At 35.4% G+C, this 19911-nt stretch overlaps 1 pseudogene; it reads left to right on the forward strand.

The window, feature by feature from the left end:
• Window positions 1-6410: 6410 nt before the first annotated feature.
• On the forward strand, window positions 6411-7085 carry LOC118629342 (annotated as a pseudogene).
• The last annotated feature ends 12826 nt before the right edge of the window (window positions 7086-19911 follow it).

A 19911-nucleotide genomic window follows, 5' to 3' on the forward strand; every position in this document is an offset into this window, starting at 1 on the left:
GCATAGAGCTAAGAAAAATTGTAAATAACACTAATGCCTTTGGGCAGGGAGAATGGAAATTAACAACCTAAGGTTAATGAAAATGACCTTTCTACACAAATGTTACTGTTAGAGGTAAGAAGAATGTGTTGTTACTTGTAAGTTATGAAAAATAAAATCTAGCAAGTGCCCATGTATCCCACTCCTACTTGCAATGGTTTAACTTTTTACTTCATTTTTCTGAGGGATACCACATTTGCATCAAATTCTGTTAGTTTTTAAAAAATCTAATTTCTCTAGTTTTGTTTTATTTTTTTAATCCTTACCCGAAGACATTTTTGCATTTATCTTCAGATAGAGTGGGAGGAAGAGAGGGAAGAAGAGAGAGAGAAACATCCACATGAGAAAGACACATCAAGTGGTTGCTACCCACACGTTGGGGTCAGGGACAAACTGTAACCGAGGTGTGTGCCCTTAGTGAGAATCAAGCCTGGGTCTCTCTGGTCCGTGGGCCGATGCTCTAACCGCTGAACAAAACCAGCCAGGGTTACTTTCTCTAGTTTTGAATCCAAAGTATTTATTTTGTTGATAACATGGTAAAAAGTTTCTTTGTAGGTATGCACGTAATTTGGCCATTTCTGTGGGGTATTCTTACAAACAGTCATAAAAAAAAAATGAGTTGGGATGAATTCTGACTTATGCTTAAATGGTTGACATATCATTTGAAAACAAAGGAATATATATGATTATTTTGGACTTATTTTACAGACATTTAATTTATTCTTGTGTTTTATAAACACAATTTACTATTGTGTTTCATGTACTGCTATATGGCTAATTAAAAGAAAAAAGAAATTAAAATAATTCCAACCCACAATAATCTTATAGTTAACTTGGATAAATACACAGAAGCTATTGGAAAAATCACCCAAACTATTAAAAATACCCACCAAAATAAGTAGTTTAAATTAGAGACAGAAACTTAGTTCCTGATATTTCTTTTATAGTTATGAAAATATTGTCTTTTTTTTTTTTAATTTATTTATTTATTTATTTTTATTGCTTTTAGAGAGAGAGAGACAGAAAGATCAATGAGAGAGAACATCAATTGGCCACTTCCTGCATGCCCCCCACTGGGGATTTTGCCCACAACTTGGGCATGTTACCAGACCAGGAATCAAACTGGCAACCTCTTGGTGCATGGATTGACACTCAACCACTGAGCCACACTAGCTGGGCTAAAAATATTGTCTTAATAATTCTCTTTAAGTTCAACAAATCATCAAAAATAGTATAATGGAAATTAAAGCACAAGAATTCTGCAAGACTTTCTTAATTATCAAAAGGAGTTTTCTATCCAAAGATTAAAAGTCACCAAACTCCATTGTTATTATTATAGACATGTACTGCTTACTAATTTTAATGGAAGCATAAAAATTTATCTCTGAAAGATATTAAACACACATTTAATTAGAAATGTTTGGGTTCACTTGAGAAATCAGAGCTCTTGTTAGCAAATCTTTTGTGCAAAGAAAAACTGTGGTTACAACAGAATATAAAATCATGTACAAGGCACTTGAGAAACTATGTACAAAGATACATGAAATCAGAAAAGAAGCACATACGTTCTGGATTCATCTTTTCTGAAATAATTGCAAATGACATGGACAAAGGTATACAAATAAATGAAAAGATATGCACAGACAATCCTTCTACCAGTCAGTAGAGGTCAAGAGTAAGAGTGGCAATATTTGCACAGAGCCAACATCTACGGCTAGTTCAACCACATTCATTCATTCAAAAAATATTTTGTGATTCACCTACAACATTAAACATTTAAGGTTGTCACCTTTACGTCCTTCTCTTTTCATGAGGTTTGTTTCTGAGACACTCTTCTAGTTTGTCTACCACTACCCTGAAGCCTGTCTGTTTACTTGATTGCCTCCTTCTCCTTCAACAGAGGTCATCCCTAAGGTTCTGGACTCCTTATCTTATTCCTTGTCATTCTGTCTGTAATCCATTATGTCCTGTCATAAATCTTCAATTATCACCTCTCCTCGGATGGCTCAGAATCCTGTATTTCCACCTCTGAGTACTCTCCAAAACTTTAAGTCTAAAGTTTTAATTTAAAACTTTAAAGGCCCCTTGGTACCTCTACCTAGACTTAGGACATCTTAGGGAAACCTCTCCCCACACAATTTCTGCTCCCTGCTGTGTCTTCCCATGTCTAAATGTTACTTGATCTCCCTTCTCCATCCATCACTCTCCTGGCTCAGGTTTGGTACCTCTTTTTTAAATGCCTAATCCTACCTTTCAAGCAGAAGGAAGTCCCCTGCTCCTTCTCTCAAATTTCCACAAAACAAGATTGCATTATGGCTATTTGCATTTTATAAGGTTGCCTTTTGATTTTTAAATTTCTATTTATGGCACCCATGGCCTAGTTTTTCAAGGTTAAACACTTTTATTCAACTTGATTTATTTTTCTTCCTTATCCTCACATTTAGTGAGTGATTAAACATTGTAGCTCTTGCCCCACAAAACCTTCCAGTTTGATACCTTATTTTAGAATTTCAGATTCCCCTTCTCAAACAGAAGGTGCCTCTTCTCTCCTCTGAACCCCAATGAGCAAAGTGTTATATTGTCATGTCAGTTTAATATTTTATCCTTAACTGTTATTACACTGAAGATAACCATGACACCTTCTTCATCTGATTGTCTAGCAAAGCACCAAACACCAGTTACCGATAAATTCTTTTGTTTGCTAATAAATTATTCCTCTGTTATTATCTGTACTGATACCAGTCCGACTGGTATACTAACCTCTTAACAAGAAATATCACATCTCTTTACTATTCTGTTCAATTCTGCTTCACAAATTCTATAACCTTTATTATCATCATCTTCCTCATAACCATGATCATCACCATCATAACTATAATCATTATCATCACTATCATATTCATCATTATTCTTATAGTGCTTTACACTTATTTCTTCAAAGATACTTCATTTTCAAAGAATTTTCATATGCTTATTTGTTTAAAAGGATACCATAGCACTTTAAAATCATATTACTACTTTTTCAGAGGACAAAGAATAACCTGAAGCACTTGGAAATAAATAATAATAAAATGTTTCCTGAACCTGATAAGTTTAAACTTCATAACAAATAAGTAACAAATAATGTATGCTTGTGAGTTTTCAACTAAGGTTTGAGGACCTATGTCTTAAATTTGAATAATTCTTTACTTATACTCCTGAAGGTGCATAGGATTTCTTCTTCTAAAATTTCCTCCCTGGACAAGTATCTGAAGCTAAAGTGATGCTAATACAGGGGTAATAGTATTGAGGAAATATTATCTCCTTATAACCCTTTTTTTTTTTCTTGGCTTTCAAATACCCTCACTGAGCCTATGTTAGTAAAAGATTTCTCACTTAATGGTATTATATTTAAGGAACATAAGTGCTTTTGAGATGCACAGAAATTAATGGGAAGAAAATTTCAATTCTCCGGAGAAAAGTCCATGCTTACATGGAAATATTAACCACTAAGCAGGCCAATGCTACTGATACCATTGTAATAAATCCAGTTATTAATTAACTGAAAAGGAGCAAAGGGAAGGTCAATTGGATGCACACCCAGTAAAGTCTGAATGAAATTGGGAAGGTATTGCCTGTCAGTCACACCTGGGAACAGGCCATTGGCGAGAATGACCATGACAACTGCAAATGCAGGTAGATTTGATATTTAAACTCCTAAACAAAGGGGTGTTCTCTCTGTTTCTCTCTTGCTTGTTTCACCCCTGGCTTTCTTATTGCAGGGAGTGCACTCCCCTGAATTTTCCCATATGGCCCACAGCCATGTGGACCCCACACACAAGGGATTGATAGACTGGAACTAGCCTGATGCTGTGCCAGACTTAACTCCACAATGAAACAGAAACTTTGGATGCTGGCCTTGCTTCTAGTTCTGCTGAATCTACAGCTGCACTTTTCCAGGACTGGTTTAAGGGATATGGGACCTAATAAAACGAGAAATATAACTCCATGCAAATAAAGCTTTCTACCACATCTTATCCTCCCATGGCGGCCTCCAGAAATGGTTTCTCCAGGAGCACCCCAAGAACCCCACTCTTACTAGAAACAGAGAAGAGCAATCCACACATAACTTTCCTGTAACACTCCTAAACAAATCATTAACTTGATTTAAGAAATGATTTTATTTATTTATCTTGGGTAAATTTAATAGATATATCCTATAGTTACCATCATGAAGATTTATACTGAGAATCTCTAATTTTCCTTACTCCCACGTGATACTGTATATTCAAAGTCTTAAACCAGTGTATCTTTTATCTCACCATGCTAAATATCAACAACCAACTTTTCACCCTATGCAACCATAAGGTCTAAGCAGAAAGCAACACAATGAAACCTGAAAAAGTAACCTGAATTTAGTAACTAAAACAAAGAGAAAAGAAAAATGCAAAACAAAAGAAAAAAAAAAAAACAATGAAAGAAGAATTCTTGCATATCTATTATTAACAAGACTTATGTTAGTTAAATATGTTATCTCTTTTAATCTTATAATTTAGAATGTTTTATTATGTTCTATTTATATCCAAGAACATGACAAGGATCTTAAAAAGGCAGAGCTGATAGTCAAATCCATGTTTAGTTTTTAATCTTCTCTCTTAAGTCCTCAGCAACCAAAGAAACCAAATTCTAAGAAAACAAAATGAAAGATAACTGATAGAAAATGTAAAACCCATTCATATAATTAATATACAATATAAAAAGATCCTGATTTTTTTTAACCTGTTTGCAAAGTTTGGGTTGGTTTGAAATGTAAAATGGAAGGTTTAATCTGATGAACAACATACCCCTTCCAAAACAGAAATATGAAGTTATCTCTCAGTAAAAAGATATATATTGAGTACCCAAGATCTATATTGTAAGAGACAATTGGGGTTCTATAGCTAGCCATGCAATTTGCCTTAAAAGAAGGTGGCTAAAATGTCATGATATAGATGAACTGAACAATGCAAATGTCAGCTGAGTATCCTATCAGAAAGAGCACCAATTACAGCCTTGGGGAGGATTAAAACTCCTGGTGCTCCGAAGTTTCCTTATGTGCTTAATAATTGAAATAATTTTTTACTATAGTTACTTTTGCTCCAAATTTATGCCCAACATACAAAATAGAGACTCCTTGACCAGTCATAATTCATTGACCTAGCCTTTAAGCATTCAGGCCTCATCAAAAACATTCTCCAGACCAATGAGTTAGCAAAAATTAACCCTGAGGCCCTGAAGATAAACAACAGGCTGGGATGCTTAGATCTCTGAAGAACTCATACTGCAATCTATCTTGGCTCAGCATCAGTGAAAATTATCCCAACATGAATATAATGTTAATTATTCCATGATAGTCGGTCTAAATTGTATCTCTATTATGTCATTGAATTTCAAATCTAGTTTGAAAGACAAAGAAGTGGCTTTTGTTTACACATGAAACTGGCCATTATGTCTGTTGGCCTAATCAAATCACTTCAAGCTTTAAGGTCAGGAGGTCCTGACAGCTTTGGAGTCAGAAACACTTACATTAAAAATTCATACACTCAAATCAAATACCTATTACTTCTTTTGACCCTGAAAGTTAAACAAATAAGGTCATAAAGAATTAAAGAAAACACAGTGTCAAACCACACTCTCATTTTCAATGTCTTACACAGAAGCTGAGTCATTAGGTTCTGAAATTGTATTCACTTTATTTTAGAACCTAATTAATTAAAATTCATGAGTATCCCTCACTGTCCTTTGTTTCTAAAATTAATGTAAATCTAAAAGTGGAACTCATGTTTGCTTAGGAGCTTAAATCTATATTATTTTATATTATTTTAACTTATGAAAAATCAACTGGAGAACTAAGAATAATATTCTAAATAAATCAACCAAAAACAAAGTTTTGAAGCACTTGTATGTAATGAAAAAAAATTTTTAAAAGGGGGTTTTAGACTCAGATTCTACAGATGATACTTTCAGTTCTTTGTCTGAGAGGTCTAGACTAAGGGAGTGTGCTGGTAGGCAGGTTAATGACCTCTCCAAAGATATGCACATTTTGAACTTGGCAACCTGTGAATATTATGTTACATGGCAAGTGGGAATTACAGTTGCAGTTGGAATTAAGGTTACTAATAAAATGACCTTAAAATAAGGAGATAATCCTGGATAACCGATAAGGGGATTTTTTTTCTGTCCCAATGTAATCACAGAAGTCCCTTAAGTGAAGGAGGAGAGCAGGAGACTCAATGTCACTGATGAAGCATGAGAAAGATTCCATGGCCACCGGCCTCTGCTGGCGTTGAAGGTGGCAGGGCACTCTGAGTCAAGGACTCTGGCTGTCTGTAAAGGGCAAGAAAATAGCCTTTATGCTTCTGATAAGCGCTGCTGGTCCCGCCATGGTGCCCTTGGCCAGAAATGCTGTTCCTGCGGGGACTTTCCTTCGTGGATTGGGAGATACAGGGCATGGATGGACAGAAAACTTGCGGGTGTCAGAGGTTCACACATCAAATATATCTCTCTGTGTGCGCCAGTTACACCTGTGGCATTAAATAAGAACACGGCTGTGCCTTCTGGTTTGATATTATTGGGCTTTCACCAGATTCACAGGAAGACGAACCTGGAATTAAACTGGCAGCAGAAAATGAAAAAGCTTTGATAGAGAAAAAGGTGAAGAATGGCATTTCCTCAGAGCTATTTTGGGTGGCTTTTCTCAGGGAGGAGCTTTAATGTTTATATACTGCTCTTAACACAGCAAACACTGGCCGGTGTCACTGATTCAGTCGCTGGTTTCCCCTGCGTCTTCGTTTCCCCAGGGTCCTATCAGTGGCATTAATAGATACTTTTATTCTTCAGTGACATGGAGATTTTGATGCCTTAGTTCCCCTAATGTTTGGTTATCTTTCTGTTGAAAATCTAAAACCGGTAAATCTGGCCATGGTAAACTTTCGAACCTATGAAGGCATGATGCACACAGTTCACATTAACAGGAAATTATGGATAGGAAGCAATTCATTGACAAATTGCTGCCTCCTGTTGATTGACATCACTAAGGGGCCTTGTGTAGTACACCAGCTTCACTGTAGTGGAGTATAAACCTTTTCCCATGCCCAATCTTGAAATGTGTAATGTTTCCAGTGTGAAAATGTTTTGCAAATATCTACCAATGACAAAGTAATATCTCCTCATGGGAAATTTATGATCTATTGTTTGTATACATGTTTTTGTAGGTATAATATCATCCAGAATATATAAGTATTAAAACAGGTGAAGCGGCTAGCTTCTTTTTACCAAATATATTTCAACAAAATAAGAAAATATTGCAACTAGGTTTTCTATTACATCATTTGAAAATTATTAATATGCTCAATGAAAGCTTTTTAGGTATAAATGAGCAGCAAAGAGATAAACGATTTATGAATGCTATGACATAGTCTGTGGACTTATACCAAAATTACTTGATCACCATACAGTATCTATCTATATCAATATTTATATCATACCTATATCTATATCTATCTATATTCATATATGCTTAATGTGTATATATACACATATATACTTAATGATTATAATATACAAAAAGAATGAGATGTTATTACATTTTTCCTAATAATAAGGATACTCTCAAGTGTAAATAAAAAGTGATATTGATCTCTTCAATTAATGCCTCTTTTATTTTGAGGACCAGGCTTTTCTTTCATTGTTATAATTTCTTTTTAATTATTATTTTTTTATTGATATTAGAGAGAGAGGGGAAAGAAGAGGGAGAGATAGAAATATCAATGAGAGAGAACATCGATTGGCAGCCTCCTACATGCCCGTCACTGGGGATTTGAACCACAACCCGAGCATGTACCCTGACTGGGAATCGAACCAGCGACCTCTTAGTGCATGGGTTGATGCTCAGCCACTGAGCCACACCAGCCAGGCCATTGTTATAATTTCTTAACATTCCTTTTTCCTCTCTAAAAATGTATTCTTTTTTTCTTTTTTCTTCTCATAACAGACCAAATACTGCCTCCTTTCCGTAGACATCTGTTATCAATACATACTGTAATTTGACTTTCTGATTCACAGACCTGTGGGAGACTTTTTGCATGGCATCCATTTTGTTAAAATCTGCTCTGCCATCTCCTGCCCCAAGGCAGGATATCTCTGCATTCTGCATACCTTTAAGTAAAATCTGCTCTGCCATCTCCTGCCCCAAGGCAGGATATCTCTGCTTTATCTCTGCATTTTGAACCATTTACTCAACAAGCCAGTCTTTGCTGATCTTTTGTTCCACCCGTGATATTTACTTGGAATTGCTTTGGGGTGGTTACTCAATAACTTATCGCTTGGCAACAAATGATCTTGTTTTTCTGTTTCTTCCCCTATATATTGTGTGGATTTCCCCTGAATGAACGAGACTTGATCAGAAAAAATAAAATAAAATAAAATGTTTTATATGCCCTGGCTGGTTTGGCTCAGTGGTTAGAGTGTCGAACTGCAGACCAGAGAGTCCCAGTTTGGTTCTTGCTAAGGGCATGTACCTCAGTTGCAGTTGGATCGCGGTTGGGGTTGTGTGGTTGGCAACCACTCAATGTGTCTCTCTCACATGGATGTTTCTTTCTCTTCCCCCCTCTCTCCCTCCTGCTCTATCTGAAGATAAATGCAAAAATGTCCTTGGGTTAAGATTTAAAAAAGAATTTTAAATGTTTTATTCCTATGTAAAGAAAGCAAAGATCATTTTAAACTTCCTATAGTACTTATTCTTAAACTATATCTTAATCCAAAGTTAGACCTATGTAGTTATTAGAATCATCAGTCCAGGTATGACTGATTCTGTGGTTGCATTTTTCTGTAATTAACTGAAGGAATAAGTAGGTCATATTCTAGTATGTTCTGAAATATTTAAGACTGATCTTAAAAACTATTGCTAAGATAACTCTCCTTGTAGCATAGAATTTTAGTTTACTTATTTTGTACATATATTTGAAATAGACTACTATAAGAAATAAACAAGTCATTAGAAAAATTTGCTTTACCTTTATCTTCCAATGGACTTATTTAAAATTTTCATTTTTGTCAGATGAGTTTTTAAAAATTAGTTTTTGTACAAAATAAAGCAGTAATTATTTTATTTGAAATGGTCAAATGTTTAGATTACTGGTAAAAAAAAAAAATATTTAGAAACAAATGTATGAGCTTTAAAGGTTAGTCAGAACTTAACACATATGATATAGTTATCATAGCTCAATATGCATCAAAAATGTACTCTTGATATGTCTAAACAGTTGTTAATTTTTTTTTCTGTATTCCAACTGACTAAAACAATGTTAAGAATGTATCTTTATAAATGACTGCTAATTGATAATGGAAATAATTTAGTAATGGACTATATAGAATGTTAATATTGAAGCCATATATTTATGTCTAGATTTAAAATTTTTAAACTCATTTGATGTCATTTTGCTTTACCTTGATGGATATAAACTGTTGTTTCAGTTATACAGAGCCACAGGATTTAATTTATGGCAAGAGCCCTGGCCAATTTTGCTCAGTGGTTAGAGCATCGGTCTGCAGACCACAGAGTCCCGGGTTCGGTTCCACTAAGGGCACGTATCTCGGTTGCAGTTTGTCTCCAGATCCGGTTGGGGTTGAGTGGATGGCAACCACTCAGTGCGTCTCTCTCACATGGATGTTTCTCTCTCTCTCTCTTCCTCCCTTTCTCCCTCCCTCTATCTGAAGATAAATGCAAGAATGTCCTCCGGTGAGGATTAAAAAAAAAAAAAAAATAGCCCAGCTGGTATGGCTCAGTGGTTGAATGTCAACCCATGCATCAAGAGGTCACCAGTTCAATTCCCAGTCAGAGCACATGCCCAGGTTGTGGACCAACTGCCTAGTTGGGGGGCATGCAGGAGGCAGCCAATCAATGTTCTTTCTCATTGATGTTTCTATCTCTTTCTCCCTCTCCCTTCCTCTCTCTCTAAAATCAATAAAGGAAAAAAATAAAATAATAATAATTATTATTATTATTTATGGAAAGAGCTTTTTCATTGAATTGTTGTGCTATATAATGTGGGGAAAATGTAATTTTTTTTTTTATGGTCTCTGTAAATGTGAAAATAAGTCTCATTCTGACTTCATAAAAAAGAGTCAAAGAAATATAGTGTCCCAAAATATGTATATGCACACACTTTGAATAATTTGAAAGCCAGTGTTTATTAAAATACATTTCATTTTCAAAATGTAATAGAAGCTACAGATACCCTGTATCTTCTCCCCAGGAGCCTCCCAGAGAAACACAAACCTGCTTCCACCTTGGCTTTATCCAGTTGACACATTCCATACTTAAAACATTGAGGACTCTAAGATAATAAATTTGTGTCACTTTAAGAACCAAGTCTGTTACAGCAGCAATGAAAAACTAATGCAAGTACATTTTCAAAAATATATTTCTAGTAGCTCCTGGATAGTTTATTGGTAACAATACTCTTAATACCTGAGTGCCTGGCACATTGCTGAAGTAATTATATTTGATTGATTTCCAGATTTAACTTCTGTAACAGGTCAATCAATCAGATATCATTTATTGAGTTCACACTTTATAATCCCTGAGAAAAGTCACATGTGTAACTTGTTTTTGGAAAGAGTTTGGAAGAATTTTAAAGAAGACAAAACTTTATTTTGAATATTACCATTGTTTCTGATAGAGACAGCAAAATTTCACGTGGAAATAAAACAAACAAAAAATACAATGACATAGACATCTATATAGCAATACAGAAGCAATGCCACCATAGTCTAAAAGTCAGTAATTTTATGAGTATATAAACCAGAATATTATTTTAGAAAATCTCTCTCTTAGAATTGTAAATGCAGAAATGGAGTTCAGAATCTCCATTTTTAGCAGAGATCAGCTAAAACTGATGACAATTAATAACGCCTACTAAAAGTAACCTTAGTATCTGTGTTGTTATCTATGTCTATATAATAGTGAAAATAACATTTTTTTAAAATTGGGTGGAGGGAGGGAGGCAGAGAGAGAGAGAGAGAGAGAGAGAGATGGATCAGTTGTCTCCCACACATCACTTCCAGGTCTGGGATCGAACCACAACCAAAGTGCATCCCCTTGACTAGGTATTGAACCCACGACTCTTCAGGCCAACACTCTAACCACTGAGCCAAACCAGCCAGGGCTAAAAATAATATATTTATGATCAATAATTATAAGGCAAATTACTCTTTTGTCTCAAAAAAATATATGGTCTGCTATTTTATTGTCAATACTACTACAAAAAACATGATTGATAAATGATAAAAAAAATGTATAGTTATTAGTTTTCATCATATATAAACATCTCTCTTTTGTTATTCCTCAATTCTTCTTAATAAAAGAAAATAACACAGAGGAGAAAAGAATAAGAAATAACACGAAGCACACACAGGCTCCTCTTCTCTGATGATAATGGACAAGGTTCATATAGGGGAACACTTTCTGTCACCTTTTTTTTTTTATAACAAAGCACAATTGGACGTAATGTATTAAATGTGGGATCAAACATAGTAGTTGCAATGGGATAAAGATATGGTCAGAAACACCACAATGCATCGGAGCTGTTCTGTTTGCCTCAGACAACAGGACAAAAATAAGACACCAGAAAAGACAGAAATATAAACCTCCTACCTCCCTCTATACATTATGGAAAAGGTCTTGTTGGCTTGTTTGTTTTTCAGATTTTCACAAACTGAGGTCAAAATGTTCCTATTTTGAGACTGTATAAGGAGTCAAATTGTGTTTTTCTCTGGAGTCCCTCAATGTCACGTGGGTCATAAATCATATTTGCGAGAATTCCCCAAATAAATAAGAAACCTTTGAATTTGTCTATTCCAGGTTTTGTCATTAACCAACAAAATGCTAGTATTTCAGGGGAAAATTACAATCCATCACAATGGGTTCAGTTGGTAAAATTGAGGGGGCATTTAAAGTACTCTAAAGGGTTGGTAAATAGTAACTAGTTGAAATTAGGGAAGCAGCTGAGTGTGAAGGGAACATGAGAAAGAAAAAGCAGGTTTTAATGTATAATGATACACTTCATTTAAGTAATAGAAGACTACATACCAATCTCACTCGTGAGCATAGATGCAAAAGTCTTCAACAAGATTTTAAAGAGCTACGTTCAGCATTACAGAGAAAAGGTAGTACACTGTGGTCTAGTCAAGTTAACCCAGCAATATAAGCATGTTTTAACATCTGTATGTCCTTAGATTTTTAGCAAATTGAAAGGGAATACTGTATGATCATCTCAATCTTTATGTTAAAATGATAAATTCAATTTTTATAAGTTATTATAAAACTCTTCACAAAATGTAAAATAGAGGGAGGAATAAAGAACTTTAAAAATGTCTGTTTTTATTTGTGGAATATAATGAACATAACAGTCTGAGGAATGGGGTAGTCCCAGAGACGTGGAAGTGGGGTACAGACTGACTAGCCCTAGAAGAGGGGATGGGGGAGAGAGATAAACCACAGAACTTACATGCATGTGTGCATGAACAGTGGACAGGGACAACAAAGCTGGGGAAATGGCGGAAAGGGAGGGGGCGGGGGGAATCAGTGGGGGAAAAGGAGAAACATCTGTAACACAAATAAATTAATTAATTAAGAAAAAATAAAAATACAAAAGTCTGCTTTTCTAAAAATGGATTTTGTTTTTGCTAATCCTTGCCTGAGGATATTTTTTCTGTTGATTTTTATAGAGAGTGGAAGGAGGGGAGGAGAAAGAGAAACATTAATGGGAATGAGAGAGACACACTGATTGCTTGCTTCCCACTCGCACCCTGACCAGGGCCGGTGCAAATCTGCAACCCAGGTACATGCCCTTGACTGGGAGTCGAACCTGAGACCCTTGAATGCGTGGACTTACACTCTAACCACACAGGCCAGGACTAAAAGTCTACCTTTTAAAAATCAAGAACATAATAAAGATGGACATTATCATTGTTTTTATTTACTGTAATTCAGAGAGTCATAGCACATTGAAAAAAAGGAAAAAAGTATTTGAATTATTAATAACAAAAATCATTATTATTTTTAGGTACTATTGTTACAGTATATAGATAAACATCAAAAGAATCTATAAAAAATGTTAGAGAAAATAAGAGAGTTTAACAATGGCTTATATACTACAATAAAATGAGTGCTATACACCAGGAGGGTACAGTTAAAGAATGCAATCATCATATTACCATTTTTATCAAAATCACCATTTATAATGCTATCAAATATAAAGTTCTTAGAAAATTTTTAACAAAAGATATGTAAAATGTTTACAGAAAAATATAAAATGTTATTGAACTATATTAAAGAGGATTCAATTAAAAAGGTACATCATTTGCATGGATCATAAGTCCTCCAAATTTATATATAGATTCAATATACTATTGATCAAAATTCTAATACAGTTTTTTGGGAAGTTGACAAGTTAAATCTGAAACATGTAAAAAAATAGTTACCCAAAAGTAGCTTCACACAAATAACTTGTATTTTAATAATTAAAAATGAAAAGTCAAAAAAGAGATGAAGAAATGAATGTCTGGGAGCCATTCCCTATAAAGAAATTTCCACATACTGCTACCATGTTTGCCATTGCACACATGTTTAATACATTGCAGAAGTGTTTTATTTCACCGCCTTGATTTATTTTACAACTATGGAGGTGCTATTATTTTCCCCATTTTACATATAAGAAGATATAGTTTATGAGAAATTAAGTGACCTAATTAAGGTTATACAACAACTCACTGGAGATTGCAGAACTGGAACTCAGGATTACCTATTCTAGAGCCCAAGATTTATGACATTATAACTAGAAGTCCTTACTGATTTGGAGGAATCAATTGTCTCATATGTCTTCAACTTAGGTATATTATAAATTTATTATAGAAACCTATTTTAAGAAAGCCATAGTATAAAAGAGAGTCAAGTTACAAAGAGATTTTTCTAAACAAATTGAAATTACACATTTAAAAAGTTTATCTAGTTAATAAATAATGAATTCATAAAACCAACAAACCAGATCAAATAATATAAGATATTGCCAAAAGAATAAAATTGTTTTTTTTAATATTTTCTAAATAGTATTTATAAATTCTTCTTGTATCCACCAATCTTTAAAGATTCATCAGTGTCCCCAAGATAAGAACTGCAATACCAACTTAAGTTCCAATAGATAATGACCACTTTATTATGCAGGTTATAAACTACATGAAATTTCATGTCAAAATGGAACTACCTTTCAGATAAAGTGCAATAATATATAATAATCACAATCCAAGTACCAATCTTCATGTTTGTCTTTTGATCAGATTTTTGGTAGTTCCCAGGAAATAAAATAAATGCATTTATCTGGCATGCTCTAGTTGTGACATGTTTTTATATCTTTTATGTCTATGAACAGGAACAGAATCTATGTTCAATTTCCACATACACATTGTTTCATGGAAACATAAATGTTACCTAATCTTTTATTTTAAATAGCCTGACGTCGTATAGATGATCTCTTGGATATCCTCCAGATTTCCTCTAAATACTGATGACTCAAAAAATAAGGAAAATGTGACTGAAATAGCAGCTGGGTATATATTCTGGCCTCCATAACCTACTCATAAACCCTACACTGTAAGAAGTGACATAGAACTATCAAGCATCTGGATCGGAGATAATCCTCTAATCATTTAGAGTCATGTAGACAGCAGCAGGTTTACTTGGAAGGAAAATGTAGTATACAACCTTGAAAACAGGTCCAGACAGCTTCTTTTTATTATAGTCGCTTCTTTATTACTTGTGTAATAAGACAAATCCCTTGTTTCCATCTCAGCGGATGACCTTGCTTCACACTTTGTTGACAAAATAGAAAAAGAAGAAAGAAATGCCTTCAGAATCCCTCCAGTCAATCTGCCGCCTCATCTGTATCTTGTCATGTACTATCGGCTTTCTCTTTATGACAAAGAATGAAGTATCCCTAAATCTCCTAAGGCCAGTCTTTTCATATATGCTCAGGCTTCTGACATCTTGTTCCTATCTCCTCCAAGATCATCAATTTCTCCCTCTTATTGTATCATTCCCACCATTTTAAATATAATTTTTTCTTGATTGATTTTTAGAGAGGAAGGGAGAGAGATAGAAACATTGATGAAAGCAAATAGTGATTGGCCTCCTCCTGCATGCCCCCCACTGGGGATTGGGCCCACAACCTGGGCATGTGCCCTGACCGGGAATCGAACTGGGGACCTCTTGGTACATGGGTCAATGCTCAACTACTGGGCTACACTGGCCAAGCTCATTACCATCATTTTAAAGACAACAACAAAATAAACAAAGAAGCATCTCTTAATTCTGTATCTGCTCAGTTATTTCATTTTGTTGTTGTTCCTTTAAGTAAAAAATTCTTGAAAAAGTTACTAATTGTGCATCCATGATCCACTTTATCACTTTCCAAATCTTTTTTTTTTTCACCTGCATCACTGAAACCACTCTTGTCAACAATGTTCTCAGTAATGACACTTCTTACTCAGCCTATCCACAGTATTTGACACACTTGATAATTAATCCCCCATTCCCAACCCCCCAATCCCTGTCACAGCCTCATGGAATCCATGGAGCATGACACTCCTGGTTTTTGTTCTATCCCACACACTACTCCTTCTAAGCTTTCTTTTCTGGCTTCAGCATCTCTAGTTGAAATACAAATATTTATGAGTGCAGTGCCCCTTGTTCTATTCTATTTATATTTACTTTCAGAATATTTCTTCAACTCTCTATGGATGTTCAAAGTTACATATCTGGTTCTGATCTATTTCCTGAGCTCCAAACTCCTATATCTAAGTATTTATAACGCATCTTAATGTTCATGTCTGAAATGCACTAACTTGATTTCTCTCTTGGCCCCAAAGTAGTCAACTGATGTTTAAATTGTAAACATCACATTTCAAACTTATTTTTAGAGTCTACAAGGAAGTCCCAGCTCTCAGCTACCTCTCCTACATCATTTCTACGATGTTCTTCTTACTTCCCTGTATTCAGTTCAATTCTATCTCTTTCAGACTTGACTAAAACCAGTATATACATTTTTAAATTTCTCATATGTGGTCCATTCCCATTGATTCTTAGTTTTCCTTAAAACTGCTAAAATAGGAGGAAGAAAAAAAAGGCAGCAGAGTGAATGGAAGCCACACAGATGATCTCCCAGGACCAAATGGGAACTACAACTAAAATAAAGACAAATCATTGGAAAACAGCAACAGAAAGCAGCAGGAGAGCACCATATAATCAGAAACACTGGTAGGTCTGCCAAGGCGCAAAAGGGTGGTGGGCTGGGAGCCCAAGGAGAGCAGCAGGCTTAGCTGTGAGCAGTGCCCTCGGGGTTAAAATCCCAAGTCACCCCTACAGCACAGAGGGCCAGGACAGAGCATTAAATTAGCCTCAGCCACTCACCTTGGGCTCCAGCAGAAGGAGGGTGGACTGGACTGGAACTCTGTGGAGATACCTGGTATTTGGAGGGGGCTCACAGTTTTTGCTGAGTTGCAGCCACAAAAGACGGTAGCCAGCTTACTCCTTCCCAGCCACACAAAATGGTGGCCAGCTTGCTCTTTCCCAGAGCTGTAGGGAGAAAACGTGGCCCTCCCAATCAGAGACTCAACCTCACCCAGGATAGCCAAAGAAATGCAAATTGAGCATCATTAACAACCAGCATCTGCCCCACCCTCTGGAAATCCTCTTATGCAGAACACCTGTGGGCTACATCTCAAGGGACTGAGTAACTGATGTCAATAGCCTCCAGGCAAAAACCTAGAGGATAACTGAACCTTTCCTGGGCTTGCAAATATACCCAGGAAAGTAAGACATGATAGTGGAATTTAATGTGGGCCCTTCCATGCTCATCCAAACTCAGTAGAGGGAGCAACAAACAAGCAGAACACCAACACCCACAAGGAAAATTTGGCGGGCTTCCAAACCCACTGAGATAGCCAAAATGGTGAAACAAAATAACAAATCTCAAATGAAAGAACAAGAGAACTCTACTGAAGATGAGATGAATGAAATGCAGTTAAGCAAGTTACCAGGTAGACTTCAGAGCCATGACCTGGAGGAAGCTCAACAGCATGAGAAAGGATATCAACACCATGAGTAAAGATATTGAGACATTGAAAACCAACCAAGTGGAAATGAAGAATGACATAGCGGGAATAAACAACACATTGGAAGGACTAACCACCAGACTAGAGGAAGCTGAGGACGGGATCAGTGAATTAGAAGACAGGGTAATAAAAATCTACCAATCAGAAAACCAAAAAAAAAAAAAATTAAAAAACAGGAAGACAGCTTAAGAGAACTGTGGGACAACTGGAAAACTTAATAACATTCATAACATAGGAGACCCCGAAAAAGAAGAAAATGAGCAAGGGTTAGAGAATATATTTGAAGAAATAGTGACAGAAATCTTTCCTAACTTGGTGAAGGAAGAAGGCATTCAAGTTCAAGAAGTACAGAGAGCCCCAAGTAAGAATAACACAAATAGGCCCACACCAAGGCACATAGTAATTTAAAATGCCAAAAATTAAAAACAAAGAGAGAATCCTAAATGCAGTAAGAGAAAAGCAACAGGTTACCTACAGAAGAACCCCAAAAGGCTATTAGCTGAATTCTCAACAGAAACACTATAGGCCAGAAGAAAATGGCATGAAGTAATCAAGATCATAAAAAACAAGGATCTGAATCCAAGACTACTCTATCCAGCAAGGCTATCATTCAAAATACAAGGTCAAGTAAAGAGTTTCCCAGACCAAAAAAAAAAAAAAAATGCTAAGGGAATATATTAGCATCAAACTAGAACTGCAAGAAATATTGAAAGGACTACTGTAATTAATAGAAGAAATGAAAAAGAAAAATATAACCACACTAAACAAAAATGGCAATAAATAAGTACATATCAGTAATCACCTTAAATGTAAATAGATTGAATACTCCTACAAAGACACAAAGTACCTAACTGGATAAGAAAGTATGACTCACGTATATCTTGTTTACAAGAGACCCAACTCACAGAAAAGACTCACATAGGTTGAAAATAAAGGGATAGGAAAAAATCTTTCGAGCAAACAGAAAGGAATAAAACACTGGGGTTGCAATACTCCCATTTGATAAATTATATTTCAAAATGAATGCCATAACTAGAGACAAAGAAGGCCACTACATAATATTGAAAGGATCTATCCAACAGGAAGATATAACCTTGATAAACATATATGCACCCAATACAGGAGCAACTAAATATATTAAAAATATTCTGGAGGACCTCAAAGGAGAGTCAACAGCAATACAATCATAGCAGGGGACTGCAAAACCCCACTGACATCACTGGATAGATCATCCAGACAAAGAATTAAAAGGAAACACAGACTCTAAATGAAGCACTAGATCAAATTGATTTAATAGATATCTAAAGATAATTACACCTCAAAACATTCTTCTCAAGTGCACATGGGACATTCCCAAAGATAGACCACATGTTAGGGCACAAACTAAGTCTCTACAAGTTCAAGAAGATTGAAAGCATATCACGCACTTTCTCAGATCACAATGTCATGAAACTAGAAATCAATTGCAACAAGAACATGCAAAGACATTTGAAAACATGGAGGCTAAATAGCATGCTATTGAACAATGAATGGGTTACCACGGAGATCACGGAAGACATTAAAAACTTCCTGGAAACCAACGAAAATGAACACAAAACAACACAAAATCTATGGGATGCAGCGAAAGCAGTTCTGAGAGGGAAGTTCATAACACTACAGGCCCACCTCAAGAAACAAGAAAAATTTCTAATTGAGTACCTAACCTCACAACTTAAAGAATTAGAAAGCAAACAAAAAGAAAACCCCAGAGCAAGTAGAAGGAAGAAAATAGTAAAGATTAGAGCGGAAATAAATGACAAGGAGACTAAAAAACAATTCAAAGGATCAATGAAACAAAGAGCTGTTTTTAAAAAAGACAAACAAGATCAATGGACCCTTAGCTAGACTCACCAAGAAATAAAGCGAGAGAATCCAATTACACAAAATCAGAAATGAAAGAGGAGAAGTAACAACTGACACCACAGAAATACAAAGGATTGTTAACAAATACTATGAACAAATATATGGCAACAAATTGGACAATCTAAGCAAAACAGACAAATTTCTAAAAACACATAGTCTCCCAAAACTGAACCAGGAATAGATAGAACACTTGAACAGACCAATAACAACAAAGGAAATTGAAGATGTAATCAAGAAACTCTCAGCACACAAAAGCCCAAGCCCATATGGCTTCTTGGGGGAGTTTTACCAAACTTTCAAAGAAGAACACCCATTCTCCTCAAACTATTCCTAAAAAGTCAAGAAGAAGGAAGCCTTCCAAACTCATTTTATGAAGCCAGCATAATTCTAATTCTTAAACCAGAAAAAGACACTACAAAGAAAGAAAACTACAGGCCAATATCCCTGATGAACATAGATGCCAAAATCCTGAACAAAATACTAGCAAATCGGATCCAGCAATACACCAAAAAAAGTATTCACCATGACCATGTGGGATTTATCCCAGGGATGCAAGGCTGGTACAATATTTGCAAATCAATAAATGTGATACATCACATAGACTAAATGAAAGATAAAATCATATGATTATATCATTAGGCGTCAAAAAAGCATTCGACAAAATCCAGCACCCATTTCTGATAAAAACACACAGGAATTTGGGAAGGGAGGGATCATATCTCAACATAATAAAGGCCATATATTAAAGACCTACAGCCAACATCATACTCAATGGGCAAAAAT

Source organism: Molossus molossus, unplaced genomic scaffold (genome assembly GCF_014108415.1).
Source record: "Molossus molossus isolate mMolMol1 unplaced genomic scaffold, mMolMol1.p scaffold_m16_p_14, whole genome shotgun sequence".
Taxonomy (NCBI): Eukaryota; Metazoa; Chordata; class Mammalia; order Chiroptera; family Molossidae; genus Molossus; species Molossus molossus.